At 32.7% G+C, this 12,985-nt stretch overlaps 1 pseudogene; it reads left to right on the top strand.

Annotated features, from left to right (window-relative positions):
* LOC128162964 (polycystic kidney disease 1 like 1-like) overlaps positions 1-12,085 on the top strand; it is a 36,360-nt pseudogene extending 24,275 nt beyond the window's left edge.
* The last annotated feature ends 900 nt before the right edge of the window (positions 12,086-12,985 follow it).

The raw sequence follows: 12,985 nt of genomic DNA, 5'->3' as shown, positions 1-12,985 counted from the left end.
GTGAATGTACAATAAATTTATGAACTTACTCAGTAAATGTATAGTTATTTACTAAAAAAATGTATTTACTAACTAAGTAGTAAATGTAGGTACCCACTCAGTAAATGTAAGAACGTGTTCAATAAATGGAGGTACCTACTCAGTAATATAAGAACTTGTTCAATAAATGTAGGTACCCACTCAATAAATGTAAGAACTAGTTCAATAAATGTAGGTACCTACTCAGTAAATGTAAGAACGTGTTCAATAAATGGAGGTACCTACTCAGTAAATGTAAGAACGTGTTCAATAAATGGAGGTACCTACTCAGTTAATGTAAGAACTTGTTCAATAAATATAGGTACCTACTCAGTAAATTTAAGAACTTGTTCAATAAATATAGGTACTTACTCAGAAAATGTAAGAATTTGTTCAATAAATGGAGGAACCTACTCAGTAATATAAGAACTTGTTCAATAAATGAAGGTACCTACTAAGTAAATGTGAGAACTTGTTCAATAAATGTAGATACCAACTCAGTTAATGTATGAACTTGTTCAATAAATATAGGTACCTACTCAGTAAATTTAAGAACGTGTTCAATAAATGTAGGTACCTACTCAGTAAATTTAAGAACTTGTTCAATAAATGTAGGTACCTTCTCGGTAAATATAAGTTCTTGTTCAATAAATGTAGGTACCTTCTCAGTAAATGCAGATACGTGTATTTACTAAAACACTGTAGATAATTTTTCAAAAAATGTAGAAACGTATTCAAATGATGTAGGTACATTGTACTTTGAGAGAAAACTAAAGCTCTAAAAATTAAAATTGATTTTCTTATGTTCGTTTTAAGAACCCTCTGCCATTTGGTTTTAAAAAAAGAATATCAACTGCTATCTAAAGCATATGTATGTAATAAATCCAAGTACTGTAAACGCTAGGTTAGCACAAGAATAAGTATTTGAAAACTTCAATAGCATGTAAATTCCTTCTTTTAGTAATGCCAATTTTTATTAGTATTCAACAACAATAACTCCACAGACAGAACGTTAAAAAATCTTCAGTTGCTGCTGCCTGTTTGCTAAGACACTTTGAAAAATGCGCAGTTTATTTTTTTCAATAAACCATGAATTCTAGAGACTTTTTGTTTGTTTGTTTTTAAAGACATTTTTTATGTAGTTAATTATATTTATATCGCAAAGCAAGACACACAGAAACTATTATAGTTAGTTAGCACTAGAAAATTAGAGAAAAAAAGGTTAATAGTTAACAATGACATACGAAAATAAAGACAACTTTCTGTCACATTTTCATCAGTGATAGGTTCAGAGACGGACATGGCTTCCAGCGGTTTCGAGGATTCTAACAGTACAGAGCCCCAACCACAGATGACCCTCAGTTCTACCAACAGCAGCGTCAAGAACAAGACAGCGTCAGAGAGCAGTCAAAGCTCGGCCAATTGTCCAGGTGAGTCAAAGTAGATCTAAAACATTAAACAAACTTGAGATTCTTTGTTCTATGGTATATTTTGTTAATACTTTATGAAAAAAAAGTATCTGTTAAGTATTGTAGAAATTATATCAAAAAAAATCTTAGCAAGAAATTTAGATATTTAAGTAAATTCAATTTGTAAAAAACCCTGAATAAGCGGAATATAAAATCCAATCTAAGCAATATTTCATCAGGTGAGTGATTTGTTCTCATAAACGGTGACGAGGAATAATTTAGAGATAGGTACAACACTTACCTATACATCGACATACCTGTGTTTATCAAAAAAGTATTTAACAACGTAATTTATATTTCAAAATAATACTTGTTATAGAACGGCGAAGGATAAATTAGTACCTGCAAATGGTTTCATTGAAGTAAGGAGCTTCGAGTACTACTGAGAAGATTTCCAACTTATATCATAAATTGATGATCATTTGCACATCGCAACATTGATTTCTTCGCTTGCCCGTTACATGTAACATCTATTATAGCATTTTGTATGAACACCTTTTTTTAGCTCCGTCTAAGAAGAACCCCAACTCTCGTCTGCTCCTGCCCACGTGGATGCAGTACGTCACGTGGTTTCTGTGTGCCATCATTATCGTCTGTTCCACGGTTCTGACGATTTGGATCGGTTTCCGGTTTGATGAAGTCCGTAGCATCCTTTGGCTGCAGTCCCTCTACATCAGCGTGTTATTCTGTATATTCGTCGTCCATCCAATCCTGGTCAGTTGATATTCATTGCGTGTTCTATTAAAGAGATTGAACACTCAACAATTTAACCATCAGATGTACCTCAAGGAGGCTGGGTGGTCAATAAATTAACCATCATATCTGCCTTAAAAGAATTAGATACACACATGTATATATTTATATATTTTACGACATAAATTATGTTAATTTGTTGACAAGATAGAACAAATTCAAACATTTTTGGTTTAGAATATGAATGTTCCCTTCTACTGTAACTGAATATTTTATCTGCAGGGGGAAAATGAAGACTTACAGTGATTACGACCATCTAGCACTCTTAAGCAAGCGTCAAATTTTATATTTGCCTTTTAATAATTAATTTTTTTTTAATTATAGATTTATCTGGTCTAACCTTTTAAAGCCTAATTTTGTTCAAGTGTTTTTATCTGCCTATCTTGGCTGGTTTTTATAATATACTCGAAATTATGCATTTATCAACGGAAAAAATATCATTTTCAAAACAGAAAATCAAAGAATTTCAAAGACTTCATGTCCGTAACAAAAGTTTTTGCTTTTATTGTTTCATGCTCTATTTTTTTTTAATTTGATTGTTTTGAAATTTTTTTATTTTAATTAATAGATATTCATTGCGGTATTGTACACTACGATACGGTATCGGTGTGATCCCAGCATCCTGGACCATTATGAAGAATCCTATTTCGGCGAAAACGCGGAAAGGGAAATATTCCGCAGAAAAAAGGAACAGTCGTGCGAGAGTTGGAGCGAGTCAGAGGAGTTAGACAAGGTGATTTTTCATTTAAAAATATTCAGAATAATAGGATATTCTCAAAACATTATTGAAAACTGCTTTGCTTTTCACTTCCCTTATGAAAATTTAAATGTTTAACTTATTAGTTGTGTTGAAAAACATGTATTTTGGGTTTGCTTTTTGTACCGTTTGTCAATTTAACTGTATGATATAATAGCGCTATTGATCTGTCTCTTCAGGTTGTAGCTGCGCGGCAAAGATCCCGGTACCTGCGGTTTGCTAGGCCTCCACAGGAAAAACAGCTTATTGAATCCAGAAAAAAAGTCATGAAGGAGAAAAAACCGCTCACAATACTGTTGTACGTTCACAGTTTTGATTGAATAGTTTTTAATTAACATATCGGTATTTTTAAAAAAGAAACTTATTTCTTAAATTGAAGTCTAGAGAAATGCTTCATACTTATTCTTTGATGTATATTTCCTGTATATTCATTTTAGGAGCAATTTGTTAAAAATAAGGTCTATCTTCTTTTTTTATTAATTTTGCGCCAGTCATTTTTGGTGAATTTTAAAAAGTAGGATGTTTGACACAATATGGGACATACATGTACATGTAATTTCTACAAGTTACATATCATGATTTTGCGAAATATAAAAAAATGCCAAAAAATACGTAATATCATAATATATTCTGATTACTATGCGATGTATTTCATTTTGTAGAGATATAGTTTCCCTAGTAGTCACTTTCCTCATCGTTCTTGTTATGGCGTATGGCAAAGATATCAGTCCAGAATACCATCTCAACAAAGCCGTAACAGACCATTTTATCAGGTACCTTTAATAAGTATCTCTTAAAACGTTTATTTTAAGTATTACTTAACACAAGTTTCATCCCCAGACTTTAATTTCACATACTGCCTTTAGAAACATTTTGAAACAATGCTATTTTTATTTTTATACCCCCGCAAACGAAGTTTAGGGAGGTATATTGGTTTCACCCTGTCCGTCTGTCTGTCTGTCTGTCCGTCTGTATGTAGACGCAACTTTGTCTCCCTATAGAATTTTTTACTACTGCATGGAACAGTTTGAAAATTTGTACATATATTGATCACCATCTGAAAATGTGCACCTGCAATTATTTTAAAGATCAGACAAGATTTATTGATTCTATGACAGTTTTCATTTTCCTTATTCTATGTATTGTTCACTGATGTAGAAAAGTAAGGGAGGTTATCCTTACATATTTTATTAATTAATTAATAGTATTAAAACGTTCTAAAATATATTTATATAAATACATCCAGATAGAGGTTTTTTCTTTTTGTCTTAACTAAATCTATTTTTTCATAAGTATTCGATCAACTGACAATGCCAAATTTTTGTTTGTCAATGATAAATTCTTAGGAGCTAATAAGAACATCAAAGACAAGTGTGGCTGAATTCATTTGTCCCAAGGGAGCCATTGTCTGAGCCATGGTTTAGATGGAGCATGTGTTTAGGGAAAATTGATAATCTGTAAAATGGGCGCTGGTTTTGGGACTATTTTAAAACTGTTTCATGTAAACCAAAAGTTTCTGTCATAATAAGGAAATAAATAATATCATTATTAATAAAGAAGTTTTTGTAGAAGTTGTTTAAATTTATTAGTCAAGTAAATTGATGAAGTGAACCTATAGGGCATTAATTTAAATATAAAATTCAAAATTACTGATATGATTGTAGTGTTTTGGCAATTTTAAAATTGTTTGTTATATTAATTTTTTTTTTTACATATTTTACATAGTATGGTAATTATGGTAATGTTTTGGGAGTTTATTAAATTTAATAAGCTCATCAAGGAAAATCAGAGTCTTATGGGATCAATTTTCTGATATGGAGTTCCATTGTACCATAGGAGAAAGTGAGGAAAATTTGAAACAACCAATTGCATCTGTCAAGACTCTTATTAGAAAGATATTCAAAGTTTTATCAACAGAAGAGCCTTGCTTGGCTACCGGTATTTCCATTTACTGCAAAGGGAGGGGTTATTGTCATTTTGTTGGTTTTTCTTTAAAACAACTTAATAAAAAGAAATATCATCAGATACATAAATTTGTAAATGTTTTACTTTTATACATATGTATTTACAGTGAAATTCTGACAATTTTGATTTAAATTGTTCTTTGTAAACTAATTTTTTTTTTAAATTCTAAAATTTATTTACTTTTATGTGCTCCAAACCTGTATTATTCAATTCAATTATTGTCCCATTTGAAATTAGCCTTGCGGGGGTATTAGTCCCATTAGGACAATTCTAGTTTCAAAATAATTTTCAAATAATTCAATTAACCTCAGATATTGTTTGATTCCATTGGAAAAAAGTAATGTATTTTATAAAGAAAGGTAAGCGTGACATACATGTATATCAGATGGGTTTTTTCTGTTGAAGAAATGGTTCTCCAAATTTTACATCAATAAAATTCAGACAGGAATGGTATGATTGGGCTTCAACAACATTTATGGAAAGTATCTTTAAGGAAAATCCAGCAAGCAAACAGGTACCAGTATATATTGCATCAAAATAATTCATATTTTAAAAAGCGCAGAGTGGTTCTTTCTAATTGAACATTAATATCCTTAGACACGTTTGCGTACAAATTAAAATTTCAAATATTGCTTCTCTAATACCTGAAGCAGGTGCGCACAATCTTTTAAATGTAATTAATATATGATTCATCAACTTACGTGGTGATTTAGGTCGTGGATTTCCCACGTTTAATAAGTCTGAAAAGTGAACAACCGATGATGTGTCTGGGTGACGTCTTACGTACGTACATTTAATAATTTCATGATTTCATGAAACAAGTAGGAGTTAAGGAAACCTTTCTCTTTCCAATGAGAATTAAGAGTTTCTCGAAATTTCTTTCTGCATAATACAAATATGCAAACCAAAATGTAACACACGTCAGTTAAAATATAATAGTATATAAAAAAGTGCCTGTTTGGGAGGGTAACAGTTGAAATTGACACCCCGAGGAAACCATTGTCAACCCGTTGCTAAGTGTGTTGCTAACGCTGAGGGTAATAGAACGGATTATCAACCGCGTCTAAACCAATCAGATTTCAGTATTTAACATGAGATTAATAATAATAAATGTATTAGTGTTAACAGCAAGCTTAAACACAGATTGTATGTTCTGAACGCCATTATCATGAAATAAATACTTTTCTCTCTTTTGCTTCAGAAAAGAGTGTTGCAAGGTTACATCATCGGACACGTCCGGTTGCGAAAGGTCAAGGCAACAGAAAGAGCATGCGCGGCCATAAACGATATGCCTTAACTCTCATTAAAATGCAGAAATATTTCTATAACTCGATCAAGTGAACCCGAGAACTCTACATTCCAGTCCAAATCTTCTCCATATTTGTTGTTCGGTCGACATGGTATCTATGACAACTCTGGTCACGTGATTAAGCTAAACCATTCAAGGTATTTTTACTGTAACATTTTACTTCCATACAGTGTGTAACAAATTGTCGTTCTTTTGTATTTTGGAATATTTTTAGTCTTAACACTAACAAATGGAAAGAAAATAATGCTTTAAAGTCAAGTCTGGATTTTTAAAACTCTCATTTTAGCATTGTTCTTCGCCTTTTTCTCTGTTGTTCGTTTCTAATTGAACTTTTAATTTAACTATTGGAAAAAAAATCTACAAAAAATACATAAATATCTTACAGCTCTGGTATAAATGGTGTTTATCGCGAAATAAATGACGTTACAGGAACATAGACCATCATGAATATGTCATTTTTCCTCCTCGCATTTGTAGGAATGAGTCCGAGCTTCAGATTCAGAGACTGGCCTCCTCTCAGTGGATGGACGACTTCACCAAGGCCGTGTTCGTGGAGTTCACTCTCTTCCACTCGTCCACTGGCCTCTTCACCTCCGTCATTCTGTACCTGGAAATTCCGGACACAGGCGGAGTGACCCCAGGTCACAGTATCAGCTCCACCTATTTGTTCAAGTATACGTCAGGGACAGATAACTTCCTTCTTTTTTGTGAGGTATAACGTCATTATATTTTTTTCAGAGTTTGTTAATACATATGTAGCAACATTTTTTTACATTATCAAGCTCAAAATTCTTATAATAAAAATGATTTCCCTTTAGATAATTTTTGTATGTTCTTTTGATCATATTTTCAGCTGCTTTTCATACTACAGACACTATGGAAACTGAAGATTGTTGTATATGACATCGTTAAACTACAAATGAAATTTCTACATTATGGTTGGAAAGTGTTACAGGTGAGAGAGAGAGAGAGACAGACAGACAGACAGACAGACAGACAGACAGACAGACAGATAGAGAGAGACAGACAGACAGACAGACAGACAAAGAGAGAGGGAGAGAGAGAGAGGTGCAATTTTAAGCACAGTTGTCGAATCATTTGCATTAATTGGCAGTCTTCGTAAATAATTGAAGGTAATTTTTTAAGGTATACCTGTTAATGATTTTTTTTTACTAAAAAAAATTATAGAATTTCAGTAATTAAAGGACTATTTAACGTAACATTTGGAACAAGTAGTCATGGTATAGAAGTTATACACAAATCTGACACCAAACTATTCGAGTGTTCCTGGTTTACAGGGTGTTTTAAGCCTGGTGTCCGTTGCGTACATCGGTTGTAACATCTACAGATTCATATTGGTTTCTAATGTTATTGAACAACAGAGGACGACATACAACGAGGAGTTCGTGGATGTCTCCTTTGTTACATTCTGGGACGAGGTATTTATTAAAACCTATTGTATTAAGTAATGTGGCTTTATCAGTATTCGTGGGCATCAGATTTTGTGGTGAAAATGACAGTTTCGAGTGTATTTTAAATCATGATGGCTATTGCTCCTATCAATACATTAGGTTTTGGATATTACATAACAATATTACACATTTATTCTCGTTGATCAACTCGACAAAGAAATCCAAGAAAATTATTATGATGAAATTACGTACGAGTATTGATAGAATCCCTGTACATTTTGATGGCAGTGTAGTATTTTAATTCACTGTAACAATGACAAAGAAACATAAAAAATGATAGTTATTTATCATCATTTTCAAATTAGAAAAAAAAATCATTGTAATCGAGATTTTATTTGGAAGAAAAATAAAATACTATAGAAATACAACGCCTGTTCATATGAAAGTTTGTAGTTATTGTTAAACTTTTCTTTCAGATGTTGCGGTGTATAGTTAGAAACTTGTGATTGGCAACGTTTTTAAAATGAAACTTGTTCCCGACCGGCAAAATCGAAATTTTTAATATATCAAACTAAATTGACTTATTTGTTGATTCTGCTTTTTGTGTTGCTACTGGGGTTTGCTGCTCTTGGCCATGCCTTATTTGGTGCCTTTTTCTTCGGTTTTGTGGATATGTGGAGCAGTATTTTTACAGTGTCGGCCATACTGTCTGGGCGCTACGTTGATCTGACCTCTGAACCCTCTTTGATACACGCTACCCGGATGTTTATATTTTTCATGACTGTATTTGGCCTCGGTCTTTCCACAATTTACGTAAGCAACTGTTTATATTTCATAATCCTATGTATACTAAAAAAAATGAAATATTCAAATATGTTTGAACACACATAGCTTTCCCACATAGCATGTAAATTGTAATGTAAAATAAAATGATACACTCTCTTGTTTCAGGTTGTTTCTTTCTTAACGTTTCGTTTTCACGTGACAAAAAGGCGGCAGCATAAGATGCTAGCTTTAAGTGGACCGGAAACGCTAACGTACTACTGGCGCATGCTCCATCAGCTGGCGGGGTTTAGAACGGTTGATACTAGCATGGAATCTGAATCCGAGTCAGACAATACTTTGCCACCGGTAGAATTTTTTTTCCCTACTTTAAAATAACCATGCAGTGTCTATCAAGTCAAGCTTCTTAAGCTTCAATGTATATTCTATTCATTATTTTTTTAACTAAGGCCACTATGATACTTGTACAGCGTCACAATTTAACTTTGAAAACTATCCGACGGTGGTATTAGGTGCTTTGCGAAAATTAATCTTAGATTATACAAAAAAGAATAGTTCAAAATCGTTTTAAATTACAGTAACCATATGATAAAAAAATTGTAATGTACAGGTATAGATGTTCTACACCTTTCTTATAATTTTACATTTACTTCTAGGAGTTTACAATGGCTGAGATCGAATACCAAGTGGACGAGCTATTCTACAGAATCGCCGCTTTATCCGGATCCCACACTTTACCAGAAAAACCCACCAATTACTTCACGGATTCGGACGGAACCTATGGCGCGGGGGATGACGGGATATCCAGTGCAGGATCTGAGGTACAGAACCCATACTAAAGTTCATAGACATAGACGTAAACTTAGACGAAGCGTACGTTTTCGTCTAAAACGGTATTCACAAAATGACGTTGACGTAAAAATTACGTCAAAACCTAAACCTACGTCTAAAAGTAGCTAAATTAATACCATTTCAAGTGTTTAGAACTTTAATTTTACGTCACTCGTAACTTCTTCGTCTACGAATTTTAGTAAATACGGGTACTGATCTATATTGCAATTAGTGAATGAAATGCACTTATGTAATAACAGCGAAATCACACATTTGCATAACAATATCTAGGAAAATGATGATTATTTTTAATTGTAATAACCCATCACCCTTCATGAGATGTATGAAACTACCGTTGACAAGCGATTTTGAATCCATATAATGTTTCAGGTGTTGCTTTGCAATATAATAAGTAAACGTAATGGAAATATGACAATTCCTTATGGAAAAAAAATTCCAGTGAGATATATTTTATTTTTGTGTTCCTCTGTGATGCCTTGAAGGATAATAATTCTGCAAAAAAAATCATAAAAACATGCAAGATGTTTGTTTCATAAGGATGTATGTCACTGTATAATACTATTTGATATTGTTTTATCAAAACAAGCGAGTGTTTTTGGTTGAAAATTCATCTTCCTAGAAGAATTTAAAATCGTTCTGAACTAATTTAAAACAAATAGAAATCGGAGTCCCTATAGACTGTGGAACATTCTAAATGTCTCACATATTTTCCCCAAATAGAATTTTATGAAATCAAGGCTAAATATATCATATTTAAGATAAGAAATGTAAGTTTCTAAAGAGAAAAACGTTTTGGAATTGAAAATTCGCCGTGGACTAGTACAAATAGCTACATTGGCAGTGGCTTAATTCTCCAATTTGAACTAATTCAGGTTCATGATGAAGAGAGACTTGAACACCGTGTTCACAAAATCGAAGACAACCTGTGTTCAAAGGAGCCCTACTTAGCACAGCTTTTTGGAACAGATAGTTTATCAAAAGACCAGGAAAATCAAATCAGGTTGGCTTTTTTTTTTTACCAAGCAAACACTAGCAGTAAATGTATTAATGAAGATAAATTTAAAAGACAATATCATATTGGAAAGACAAAATTCCAAATCGTTGTAATTTAAATATGATTGATATTAAATATATTTAATGTTTGCATTGGTCATTGTTTCAAGGTCGCATCTAGAACTAGAGATTTTCCGCCAGCTACAGATTCAAAGACAAATAGGGGAAGAAAACGAAACCATTGTTGCAGACCCAAACACGAGGGAGCAAGGTAATAAACTGAGTGTATTAATTGCAAACTGCATAAGAATTTGGATAGTGAAAATTGATACTATCGTAAGTTTATATTATCAGCTTTTTGTGATCTAATATATATTTAAAAGGCTTATGGATCTTTATATGAAAGGCTATAATTATTTTAACCTAAAAAATCATACAGCATAATTTTAAAAATCGAATAACATGTAAATGCAAAATACCTAACACGTTTGTGCTTGAAAACTGATTAAGCATTGGATGAATATAAGTTTATACAGAAATATAGATATAATTGTAAAGATACCAGTATAACTTGTATTTTGAAGACACGCCTTTCAGACTGCAAGCCTTTTAGCATATTTTTAACAAATTATTTTGTTTCAGAAACCTCACCACAAACAGAGCCAAAACCAGGAACAAATAATCCTGGCAAATTAGAAATAGAGGAGGCTAGTAATTCTAATCTTAGGGACAAAGAGACGTGTCCATCGAGCCCTGATTCACCAGAGTCGGTGAAAAACTCAACAGAGAAGACGAAGAAACCAGCGGTAGGGGAAGCATCACCTGAACTATGTCAACCCAATGCAAAACCAGTTATCAAAGCTCAAAAATGTATGAAAAAACCCGAGTTGCCCGCAAAACCAACTTTCATAAACCCCGGAACATCTCGAGGAGGACCATTACATGAAATTCATAAGCTGCAAATAATCAGTAGTCCTACATTACGTCAGCTAAAGGCAGATAAGTTTGGCATTCGTGGAGAAAAAGGCGGGGCCAAAGGTGAAAGTAACAGCGGAAGTAGTATTACTGAATCAAGTTCCGGTTCTGAACAAGACGCTCTACATGGCCACGTGACAGCAATGGTGAAACGGAACTTGCGTAAAACAAAGTCACGTGGCAAAGGAAAGGGACCAGTTAATTTATCTTCAGTTTTGTTAGACGAAATTGAAAGTGAACTTCAGCAAAGAGAATGTGCAAGTGTAACTGACGATAAGTTCGTTATTTTTGAACAAGAAGTGTTGGAAGACATTGATGATGAAAATTTAAATGCATAAGATGCGTCTAAATTTCTAGAGTTTCTATTACAATTGTACTAGGTTTTTATAATAAAAGTTTTGTGAGAGAAATTGACATCGTTATAGTAACAGCTGAATTCATCAGTAAAAGAAAACTAAAATCATTACCATTCCAAATTTAAATGTCAAGTTACTATATTATATATCATTTTACGTCAATTATGAAAAAACAATTACTCATCTGAATATCACTAACGAAAGATCTCTGATTAAGAAAAGAAGACGTCTGATTTTCAATTATCTTTTAAGAATTATGTGTCGTTTTTGTTGATTTTTATGCTCTTGCTGAATTCGTTTACAACTCTACATATACTTCTTTGACAGCTAGGAATATGTATCTCCGCAAAAAATCGTCAAAACTGGCAAAGATGGTAACCTGGAAGAGTCAATACGATTGCGAAATGAAATGTTGTACATTTTATTTAACTTTTGCACGCATAGTCATGTACGTTGTAGGTATGAATAAAAAAGGGGAAAAGATTTTTATTGGCAGTGTTAAAGTCAATATGAAAAGAAAAAAGTCTTTTCTCATTTACTTGTTGAGAATACCCAAACTTATTAAGTATTGTAAAAATTAGATATGAACTGATAGGTTACAGTCCTTCGTGGGCCATCTGTTAATTGAAGGAGTGAGTTAATACTCTTTAGTGTTAATGTGTTTGGTGAGACTGTGTTATTGCGCAGTACACAATGTCTCATGAGTAAATTGCGTTTCTACGGGTGTTTTGCAATATACTCTCTCAAATGAAATTTTCAACTTACTTGTGAAAAACTACAAAGGATATAATCTTACTTGTACTAAGTCAAAATACAGACTTATTTACCCACACATTTACACTGTACGCAGTCATAAAAACAATTGCGCATCATTTGATTAAAAATTCAGTCCACATATTGAGTACGTTTTCTCCTGGGTATGTTTTTCTCTAGCGTTCTTTCTGAGAAAGGGATTAATGCTTGTTATTTTAAAATGTATAATCTAATTTTGACAAGTAATTAAATGAGGAAAAAGGTGATCCACTCCTCATTAAAACTTTAAGGAGGCAATATTCATGTATAAACTTTTTTAAACAATTTCTTTTTCAACACATCCCTACATTCTTGAAATATAACCTATATATATATATAAGCAGCCTATGGACTGTAATGAGTACGTTTGATTTGTGCAGTTGGTCATGCATGGATTTCATTAACAAGGTTTTGAATTCAAATTCTAAAATATCAACGTATATATATCGCTCTTGTCGTTGTTTTAAATGGTTAAATTACAATAACAGCATAATCAATTGCAAGAATCAGTTCGCTATATTGTGTTTTGGAAGGAACCAACAATTATACTT

This window comes from Crassostrea angulata, chromosome 9 (assembly GCF_025612915.1).
Source record: "Crassostrea angulata isolate pt1a10 chromosome 9, ASM2561291v2, whole genome shotgun sequence".
NCBI lineage: Eukaryota > Metazoa > Mollusca > Bivalvia > Ostreida > Ostreidae > Magallana > Magallana angulata.
This window is presented reverse-complemented; position numbering and strand designations above follow the sequence as displayed.